This window comes from Lycium ferocissimum, unplaced genomic scaffold (genome assembly GCF_029784015.1).
Source record: "Lycium ferocissimum isolate CSIRO_LF1 unplaced genomic scaffold, AGI_CSIRO_Lferr_CH_V1 ctg8881, whole genome shotgun sequence".
Lineage (NCBI taxonomy): Eukaryota > Viridiplantae > Streptophyta > Magnoliopsida > Solanales > Solanaceae > Lycium > Lycium ferocissimum.
Genome location: NW_026727474.1, coordinates 21078 through 32122, shown reverse-complemented (window position 1 = coordinate 32122; position 11045 = coordinate 21078). Strand labels below are relative to the sequence as shown.

General features: G+C 39.5%; 1 non-coding gene across 1 annotated transcript; it reads left to right on the top strand.

Annotated features, from left to right (window-relative positions):
- The first annotated feature begins 4152 nt into the window (after positions 1–4152).
- Positions 4153–4257, top strand: LOC132045981 (small nucleolar RNA R71). Its single transcript, XR_009412578.1, has one exon. It is a non-coding gene; the product is annotated as a small nucleolar RNA R71 (small nucleolar RNA).
- The last annotated feature ends 6788 nt before the right edge of the window (positions 4258–11045 follow it).

The following is an 11045-nucleotide window of genomic DNA, read 5'->3' as shown; positions in this document are numbered from 1 at the left end:
TGAGATTTGAAAGACTTGAGACACGATTCTGAAGAGTCCCGAACTTCAAACGCCCATAACTTTTGTATACGAGTTCTCAAATCGCCCCAAAACATAATATGTATATTCATAAGACCTATCTTTCCCCTAACTACCATAGTCGGGCTCGGACGGGGGTCGCACCTGTCCGTGGGGCCCGCGGCTTTTTTATGCTTCCGTAACGATTTTCGGGGAAAAAGTTAATATAATTTCGTTTAAACTTTGGCATGTGGACTTCTTACTTACTTTATGATTTATGATTATGATTTTATGCATATGTATGCTCACGACTCCGCTCGTGCTCATTGTTGTCACCTCGTCCGCCGGATCCGGCCGGTTATGTTCGTGCGCGCTATGATATATATTCCGGAAAATGATGTTTCCGGTACGCCGTGTCCCATCGGCCGGGTACCGTGTATATTTGGCGTTACGGGGGGGGGGGGGTACGCTTTTTATGATATGATATGATCCGTCGGTGTCGGTGATCCGAAACCTTCGGAGTATGATGTGGTACGGGCGCTACATTTTGCGTACGACCATCGTTCTAAGAGCCTATGCATGATTTATGTTTTTTTACATAAGTATTTTTGACATTTGCATATTGTACTTAATTTCATCTTCTCGTTTCGACTTGATTTCGTATTCCCCGCTTTACATACCCGCACATATTCGTCGTCGACCCCCCTCTTCGGGGGCGTTAAATGCCGCGAGTACGGACGCTCGGCTTGGTGATCCACCCGCTTAGACACCTATTCAGCTTGCGGGATCGCTCCTTCTTCCTGAGCTCATATATTTTGGTATATATTTTCTTCGATGTATATATGTACATTATTATTCGGGGGTATGATTTTGCCCACGTTCCGTCATATGATTTCGTTATTCTATTTAGAGGCCTGTGGATATGTTTGTGGGTTATGGCTATGTCGGTACAATATATGTATATGGATATGTTGGCCCTGTGTGGCCATGATATATTTTTCTCGCGTGCGAGTTAATTTTTGGCTAGTAAGAAAAATGAAACTTCCGCCCAAATTTTATTAAATATTCGAGTTACTATTTTTGGGACTTTGGTACGTGTCTGGTGCCCAAAGTCACGGTAGTCACGCTTTACTACGGGGTTGGGTCGTGACATATAGTTTCTTGAATTTGTGAGGTTAATGTTGTTAACGTGTGGAATGTTGGCGTAGTTTATGAATTTGGAAAAAGGAAATGTGTTGTTGTAGTTTTGATTGAATTTGGAAGACTTCGGGCTATGTAGTATATTGGTTGTGCCGTTTGGATAATTTGTGTATTGGTTGAAATGTTCTTGAATTTTGTTTGAATGGTTTTGGATTGGTATTTGAATGTATAAACATTGGCGTTGGCCTAATTATATGTGGTGATTTGAATATAAATGGAATGCCGTCGAAATATGTAGAAAAGAGTTTTGATGGTAGAATGCCTTTTGAATTAATTGCCATCGATGTTGTTAGAATGGTTGTTGGTATTGTTGTTGAAGATTTAGCCGAGTTGAAATCTCGATGTTGAATTCTGGGGAATGCTGCCCAAATTTCGTAAAATTAAGAGCTAGTCGAAATTGAAGTTTTAACAATCTATGGCTAATGTTTGATACCAAATGGTGTTATTATAGATTTTGAGAAGCCGAGGCCTAAGTTTCGAATTTCGTAAGAAGCGCATTTGCATGTGAAGCTTACCCTTTCCTTCTTTGTGGCATGTCTTAGTCGTAAGTAGATTGTGATACGAGTCTCGTGTGTGTGTGTGTGTGTGTGTGTGTGTGTGTGTGTGTGTGTGTGTGTGTGTGTGTGTGTGTGTGTGTGTGTGTGTGTGTGTGTGTGTGTGTGTGTGTGTGTGTGTGTGTGTGTGTGTGTGTGTGTGTGTGTGTGTGTGTGTGTGTGTGTGTGTGCGATTTCTATTCATTTCTTAATGTTGGCTTTCCTAATGCGGTCGAACCATGATCCTTATGTTTTTACATGATTTGGTTTCAAAGATTTTATAAAGGTTTTTATTCCAAAAAGGCTTTGTAACTACGAACAATCGTAACTTCCATAGACGAGCTCGGATCGCTTCGAAACGTTAGCGGGAGATTCTATGATGGATAAGGTCTCCAACTTTCATAAATGGACCCGGATTGGTTCGATACTCGTCCGTGGGCCCCGAGACTCTCCTTTGTGGTACTAATGACTTTGAAAGGATTTAGTGTGACGATCGCCTTAACCCTCTCGAAAGGCGGCAAATTACTCATTTCTCTAACGAGTTTATAATGACGATTATGCCCCTAAGTTCCATAAGTTACTTCATATAGTTTAATACGTATTTATGAGTCCTAAAGTTCTATTTGATGTGCTTTCAAACGACCCTCGGAGGAACCTGATTTGACTATCGCCGGTTTTTAAATGATGGTTCATTTTGATCAATCTATCGAGTTTTTGAAAATGTTTTAAATTGCATATAGTTGCTCATGACTCGTCGTTCATCTCGTCATTACCTCTTCACGAGTCCCGGCCGATTATGTTATCGTGCGCACTATGTATATTCGGCAAGATGATGTGTTACGGTTCACCGAGTTCTCGCTAGAGGTGTACCGCTTTTGTTATGATGTTATGATATTATGATGTGTGATGGGGATACGGAGATATGAAAACCTTCGGTGTGATGATGTGGTGTGGCGCCAACGGCAAAGTGGGCGACCAGGCTCTAAGAGCCCTATGCATGATTTGAATTTTTATGAGTAAGCATTTTGATATTTTGAATATTGCATTTATTTTCCGTACTTCTAGTTTTGACTATGATCTTGTTCACTATATTTCATGCTTTCATACTGGTACATATTTCGTCCGACCCCCTTCTTCGAGGGGCCGCGTTTCATGCCGCGCAGTACGCATTCTTATTTGGATGACCCACCGCCTTTAGGATTCCGGCTCGAATGTCTTGGAGCGCTCCTTGTTCGGAGCCTATACTTTGATCCGCAATTTTCCGTTATCGTATATGCGCATATGTTTGTTCACGGCACGGCGGGGCCCTGTCCCGTCATATGATTCTGTTATGACTCTTAGAGGTCTGTAGACATATATGTGTGGGTATGGGTATTCACTGTTCAGTTGTGTCTATGTGATTTGTGATTTGGACGTCCCCCTATACTATGATAGCCTTACCGGCTTATATGTGATATCATCTTTTGAAAGACGTGATTATGATCTGTAAATACATTTGTGACAGCTTCGGGGTGAAGTTCCACTTCTCTGTACATATATGTTATTTGTATACTGTGTGAGCTATTCGCATGCTACTTCTGATTAACGGGTGTGTACGGGTGCCCAACTCGGGCACTAGTCGCGGCCTACGGGGTTGGGTCGTGACAAACATGTGGTTTAGGATTCACATCAGTATCACTTGGAAGTCTCCCATTTGGTTTGGTTTCTAAGTACCGGCTATCTGGCCGACCTGCCTTTCCAGATTTCACACATTCATGTCCCGAGTCTGATTTTTAACTGTTATCTTTTGTTCAAAATTCTGCTGGTTTGTCATTATCTTCTGTATATAAACCATTATTTTCTACATCATTTCTTCCATCTTTCTTTTGAGTTCAGATGCAGTAGCAGGAGCCTGATTTCCTTGGGCCGCCTGATAGTTCTATTTCTTATTTCCCTGATTACCTCCCCAACTGAAGTTTGGTGATTCCTCCAGTTGGGGTTGTATGTATTTCCATACTTATTATTGCTACCTTGCCCCCTTCCTACATTTCCCACAAAGTATATGGATGTTGGGTTTACAGAGCATACATCACTGGTGTGGCCCTCTCCGGAGACATCACAAAAAAAGTTGGCTTGTTGCACAGCTTGCACGTGTGGTTGAGCTTGCCCGATAGTAAACCTCTTGAATTCATTGTGTATAGCCTGAATATGTGCTGATAGTGCCGTATAATTATCCACTTCAATAACTCCATCAGTTCTCTTAGCTACACTTCTACTGTGTCACCTTGCCAATCTCGATTGCTCTGAGTGTACTTGTTCAACAATTTGTAAAGTTTCTCATAACTCATATCAAGAGCTTGGCCTCTGTAGCAGTGTCTAGAGTTATCTTATGTTGATTATCCAAACTCTCGATAAATGTATGTGCCAGAACTTCATTCGATTGATAATGGTGAGGACAATCTCTGAGAAGACCCTTGAACCTCTCCCAAGCCTGATACAGGTTCTCTCCATCTTTCTGCCTAAATAAGATGATCTCTCTCCCGAGTCTAGTTTTCTTTGCTAGTGGAAAGAACCTTTCAGGAATTTTGTCGCCAAATCATTCCATGTGGTAATAGAGTTGGCATGCTCTGCCAATAACCAGTTCTTCGCATTACCTATCAGAGAGAAGGGAAATAGCGTCAGTCGCACATACTCTGCAGGGAACCTTTCTATAACATAAGTGTCAGCAATCTCCAAGAAGGTTTGCATATGTCGCTGAGGATCCTCATGCGACAGTCATGTGAGTTTCCCACTAGATTGAAGAAGCTGAATAGTAGGGTGCTTCAGCTCAAAGTGCCGCTCAATGGTGGGCTTGACAATACTTAAAGTGACGTTACCCACATGAGGCACCGTAACTTTTCGTACTGTCACTGGTGGAACGTTAGCTGGCATGTTCACAGGTAATTCAACTAGAGCCTGCTAGTTTTGAAATAAAGTCTACTCTCTCCTATGCTGGTGTAAAGTACATTCAAGCTCAGAATCAAATTGCACAAGATCGTTCCAATAGCAGTACCTGCGTTAAATAATAGCTAAGATCAATAAGTTAATACTTGGATAACTAAAGCAATAATAGCTTATTCTAAGAAAATCGTTAATTTTTAAGTTGTAACGAACCGTTTGGTTGTTATTGTGTTTTGACCAATTTAACCTTGTTAACCCTTCCCCAGAGTCCCGTTAGTATGATCTATAACTTAGTGAAGTCACTGGGTTTGTTTCCACAAGGTTCGAGTGTAAATTGAGTCATTGATGGAGAAGCTAGTTAAGTTAACGAGTTAGAGTTTATCATAGTCAATGCTAGGTTAGGATGACCTCGTTTCAATGTTTTGAAAGTTCCAACGAGTTAGTATGATGATTTTGAACTTGCCCACAAGTTTTGATGAGGTTCCGAAGTGTTTCAGATAGGTTTGGGTTTTGTCGCGCTCGTATTCGATGTTTTCGCCGTAGGTTTGTGGATTGAAAGGGGTCCATATTGTTCAAACAACATTTTTTTGTGTGAGGTTTGAACCATTAGATTCGTATCATAATTACGAAGCTATAGCAAAAAGAATCACTGCATTTCGCCTCCGTATGAGGGAGTTATGCCGTTTTTCGTTCGGGTTGTTCCAAAGAGATCCACTGTAGCGGACCCAGGGCCACTATAGCGGGTCCGCTGTAGTGACCCACTGACCACCGCAGAGACCAACAGGGGGCAGAAAGCCCTATTTTTATACCTCAACTCCGAACCATTACCCACAAGACCCCAAAGTCAGTTTTCAAGAGAGAAAGAGGCAAACTTCATTCCATTCTTTGGTGAAAGCATCTTAAAGGGTATGTCCCCACCTTTATTTGTTCCTTTTCCTTTCTTCTTCAAGTTCTATGATTATTTTAAGGTCCATCAATGGTGGGTGGAAATCCTAGAACCCTAGAATTAGTAAACCCTTAAATAATTAGTGGGTTATTGATTTTGTTGTTGATTAATCATCTAGGAGTATAGATTATCACTTTCTAGGAAGGGAATTTGATTTCTTATGGTTAAAATGGCATGTTGAGACTTAGGGTTCTAATAAAAATGAAAATTTTGTCCTAAAATCTGTTTGAAATGGTAAATTGATTAGAAACCCATGAATTGAAGGTTAATGATTGTAGAGATAGAAGTTTTGATAAATTCACCATTAAAGGATGGTTTCATCTATTGAAAAAGGTAGAAGTAAGTGGGTCTTCTTCCCCAAATTTTTGTTCTTGTTTAAATACATGGTTTGTCGCTTACTTAGCATCATATTAATAGGCTTTGACCGTTCTAAGGCGCTTCGAAAATAGAAAAGCGTGTGGAGTAGTTCGTGGCTCTTGTTCCGCATTTGAGGTAGGTTACGGCTTACTTTAGTTAGACTTTGATCAGCGAAACGTATGTCTTGTGTATAATTGATGGGAGAAAGCATAATTAGGTCTTCGGACATGGTGTTTTGGTTGGATATTAGCTAGGTTGGTATTACTTCTGATTTTGTGGGTTCGTCGCCATTACTCTATGTACTGAAGTATGAGGTGTAGTGTATTCATACTGTGGCAATTAGGGATGGATTTCTATTAGGTGGGTTGCTGTTGATGGTGGATCGTTGCCCTATTATTGTGATTAGACTTATTGCCTAAATTGTCGTGTTGTACTTAATTCTCTCTTATTGTGACACATTTTATCAGAGAAAGGAAGGATAATGAGTTTAGATTTGAATTGTGATGTAAACTTATGACAGTACGTAGATGAAAACTTAATGTATGATTTATTGTTGATGATAACATATAGAAAAATGTAGCATCTTGGTGATAAAATCCTTAGCTATGAGGCGTACTTGCTATGTGTGTAAGTAAAGAGGGACATAGACTCTTATGTTGGGTGAGAAGATTTGTATAATCCATTTCATGGTTGAGTTGATCTAAGTCTTGATATGACTTGTGGCTTGTGACTTGTACCTTCACTGTTGCTTTATTGGTTTGCATTGATTTACCATATTTACACTCATTTATGCATTCATACACTCATACACAATGGAAATGGTTCGGTAAGAATTCATGAAAGACTTGTGGCATAATGCCTTGTGTTTGAAATTGATATTGCTAATTGTTCATAGTCCATACATACTAATGAATTGGAATACCTGGAGACATACGTATTGATGTGAAACTAGTGAAGAAGCTAATATAATCTTCTTGTTGAACTTTTGATACTATTTTGATGCTAGTTGTGAGCTCGTGGTCCAAGGTTCGCTCTGAAAACGAGTAGTACATGATGTGGATCTGCATTCGAGGTTCTTTCCGGAGAAGAGGATTTATGGCTCGGGTCCGATGAGTATCCGGAACGAGTGGTACATGGACACCATGGGTCCCTTGCAGGTCATGATTTTTGGGCAATGACACCAGTGAGCATGTGTGTACATTGTGTATTTGGCCAGTGCATTACATGCACTTCATCATATTTCTGCATTGTACATCATTACATTTTATTCTGCATTATGATATGCTAATTTTGGTTCTGATTTTGGTATGGATGTTGAATGCCTATTATGATATAAATATGATCATTGACTGAGTTAAATTGTGGATTAGTGACTCTACCTAGGGTCGGAATTGGACTTGTGATTATCAGGTGAGATTATTGAGACTTGACAGACTTGGGGTTTAGAAGCTTCATCTTAGGTTGTGACTCTGTTATGGGATATTTTGTGACTTGGATTTGAGTATTAAGTGCCTATCTGTTTATCTTGTTGATTTTATACTTATATGAGTGAAATAATATTAGTCGGCCTATGATGCTTACCAGCACATACATAGTGTTTGTATCTTGATACTACCTTCTTTGCACCCTTTTTGAGTGCGATTGTGTTCCGAGAGATTTCATCCGTACTACATCTCTAGCTTGCAGCTAGTTTGCTCGATCAGATCCGAGGGTGAGCTTCTACCCATACCATGCCACCTAAAGATCTCTCTTCCCAGATGTCTACTTTTATTCCAGACATTATTTGTTATTATATTTGAGATATACTTTATTCCTTAGACATTGTTGGTTAGAGTACTTGCATGATGACTTTCAAATTCTGGGGATGTAATAGGTAGACTTCCGCACTTGTATCATTTATTATTTATCACTTGGTAGACTATTTATTCATTCACATGTTCATTGATTGTTTAGGTATAAATGATTAAAGAAGTGCTAAATTGGCTACTGATTAAAGGGTTAACGGGTAAGGGTTCGCCTACTAGTGATAATAAAGTAGGTGCCCGCACGATCGGTAATTTGGGTCATGACATAAGTCCCCAAAGAACGGCGCCAAAAACTTGTTGCTCCAAAATGCAAACGCAAGTATACGTGGTTGCCAAGTAATACAGTGAGTTGTAAAAGTCGGATATCGCACCCACAGGGACTTATGATCAACGATTCAACTAGAATCCACTAGTACTACTAATTATGCAAGTAAGAAAGAGAATATTTTTTTTAATAAACTAATGCAAAAAGTAAAAAACTAACTATGTTATGCTAATAGTTTGTCACGAACATTTATTTAAGACTTGAATTTGTCACAGATATATGATGTCACGACCCAAATCGGAGGGCCGCGACTGACACCCAAGACTCTACTTGGCTGAGTGCCATACTACCATTCCATCCATGAGTCACAAATTTTTGTGAACCTTTAATCTACGAAATGACGCTTCCGTCAGTTAAAAAAAAACTTTTCAATAAAACTCTTTCGTCAAATCAGGGACTTCTCGCTTATCGTTAATTCAAAGAAAGCCTTTGGTCACAATAAAATCTTTAAAAATAAAGCATAAAAACACATCGACCTATATGGTCGCTTTACACAACTGTCGACACCTCGACGCACTATCCACAGGACACTGTCTGCGAAAGTCTCTAACATATACACGAGATACCATAATATAAGTACTCTGACTCGGTAACACTCTGAACTGAGATGGAGCTCACCAATCCAGCTGATAGCCTGAGAACATCCTGTAGCCAATGTCTTCTACTCATCTGTATACACCTACATGGCATGAAACGCAACCCCCCGGAGGCAAAGGGACGTCGGTACGAATAATGCACGAGTATGCAAGGCGAACGAAACAATATATCTCGACTCGGATGATAAAAAAGTACAAGACTCAATATGTACCCGTAACCAACTCGATAAACATGTATGTGCACATGAACTTTTGATGCGACATGTGTATATATATATATATATATATATATATATATATATATATATATATATATATATATATATATATATATATATAATGCATGCCTTCACCCCGCCTTTGGGCATAATAGCATAAAATGGCCTTTCTTCGGCATCATAATCATCGTGTACCAGCTGATCAGGTGGTTTGCGTATATAACGCCTTAGCCCTTTTTCCCTTCCCCATGAAATGATGTCGTGCATGTATGTAAATATGCAATGCATGAAAATCTTTGGAAACCATCAAAAGACTCCCTTCGGAGCAACTTTTAGTTCAAACGGGAACTTCTTCCCTATTGATTTGTCTCCTTTGAGACTCCAAATTTAAATGTAAAATGCATAGGAAAGAGAAAACCTTATGAATGTCCCCTTCAGGAATTAGACCACATTATGAAATCGCACAACTAATTAGTGCCCCCTTCGGGACTTAAGAGGTCAAGGATACGAATATGCCTACACTGTCTTGGAATAGAGTCTTTGGAATCCGTTTATTTGCTGGGTTCGTTTGGATAATAAGGATCTTCATCACTACCATAATCATCACCACTATCACGTCTCACTTTGAATGATCCATAACATAAGCTGAGGCCATATGTTATATAGCACGCTCAGATATAAGCTGAGGCCATCTATTATATAGCACACTTAGACATAAACTGAGGCCATATATTATATAGCACGCTCAGACATAAGCTGAGGCCATATGTTATATAGCACACTCAGACATAAGCTGAGGCCATATATAAATATAGCACGCTCAATCATGTCATGAAATCATCTAGAACCTTAGGCTTGAAAATCTCTAGGATTGGAGTCATCATAAGATTCTTCAGAAACTATCGACTTCTGGCATTTCTAGAAGTAAAAATATTATAGATGTCATGTATGGAATCAAAACATAGGAATCATGCCTTTGAAAGAAAGGGACGAGCCTTAACATACCTGGAAGCTCGCTTCTCGACTTTCCAACCTACCTCCTGTCTTGAAATCTACATATCAAACCATTCATACTACTTTTAGGCCCGTTGTCATACACTTATCCTAAGCCTCCAAATAAATCTTTCTAGAATCTGCCGAAATTTCGGCAGCATCTCCTCTATTTATATTCCTAGCCCAAAATCTCAATTCAGCAACCAACAACAACAACAACAATACCAACATCAACAGCAATATTGTCCGCACCAAAATATTCCATAAACATCCCACACGATGTTTTATCCAATTTCTCGACCCATAAATTCCTTATACGCTCATTTAGTAACTTTTCCTCCATAGATAAGCTTAAATCAATACTAATAAGGAAAAATTCATACCTTTCACCCGCTAGAATTGCAATATCTTCGATTATCACCTTGAATCCAAGCCAAGTGTCGCCGCAATTCGATATTATAATCGCAGCTATGTGTTGTCCAGAATTAATTTCAGGGATTTCACTTAATTTGCGTTAAAATCTAGTGGACGGAAGTTGGGAGAGTTTTCTAGAAGATTTGGGAAATATTTGGAGTGTTCTTGGCTGAAAAATGAGGTTTAGGATCAGATTTGATCCTTAAATAGTGGGTCAAATTTGGGTCGGATCATCTTGTAGGTATAAATCGTAGCAAGTTCATAGCGTTGCAAAGATTCTTGTAAGGACTTTCGCTTCTCCGTCACCTAACTTGTAACGGCCATAATTATCCACTTCGAGGCCGTATCGACGAGCGGTTTGTTGCGTTGGAAACTAGACCCGACGAACTTTATTTTAGGCTTTTATTTTGCTTCAAAACTCCTCATCTACTAAAATGTATTCTTTCTCCAATTTGGGCCAAAATTGCCCCTCATATTTTCTTCCAAGTTCCAACAAATTTAATTTCCTTAATCCACTTGCCCTTCAATCCTTCCATAGCTTACTATATGAACTTAAACCCTTATAATCATAAGATAGGCGCATCCCACTCTAGTGTTCGCAATTAAGCAGTTAACACCTACGGAACTCAATGCCCAAATTGCGAGGTGTAACATCTCCTTCCCGATTATGACTTACAAGATCATAATTCATCCCTTAATTAAACAAAGTACTTAAAAATGCTTTCGATCCTCACAATCCAAA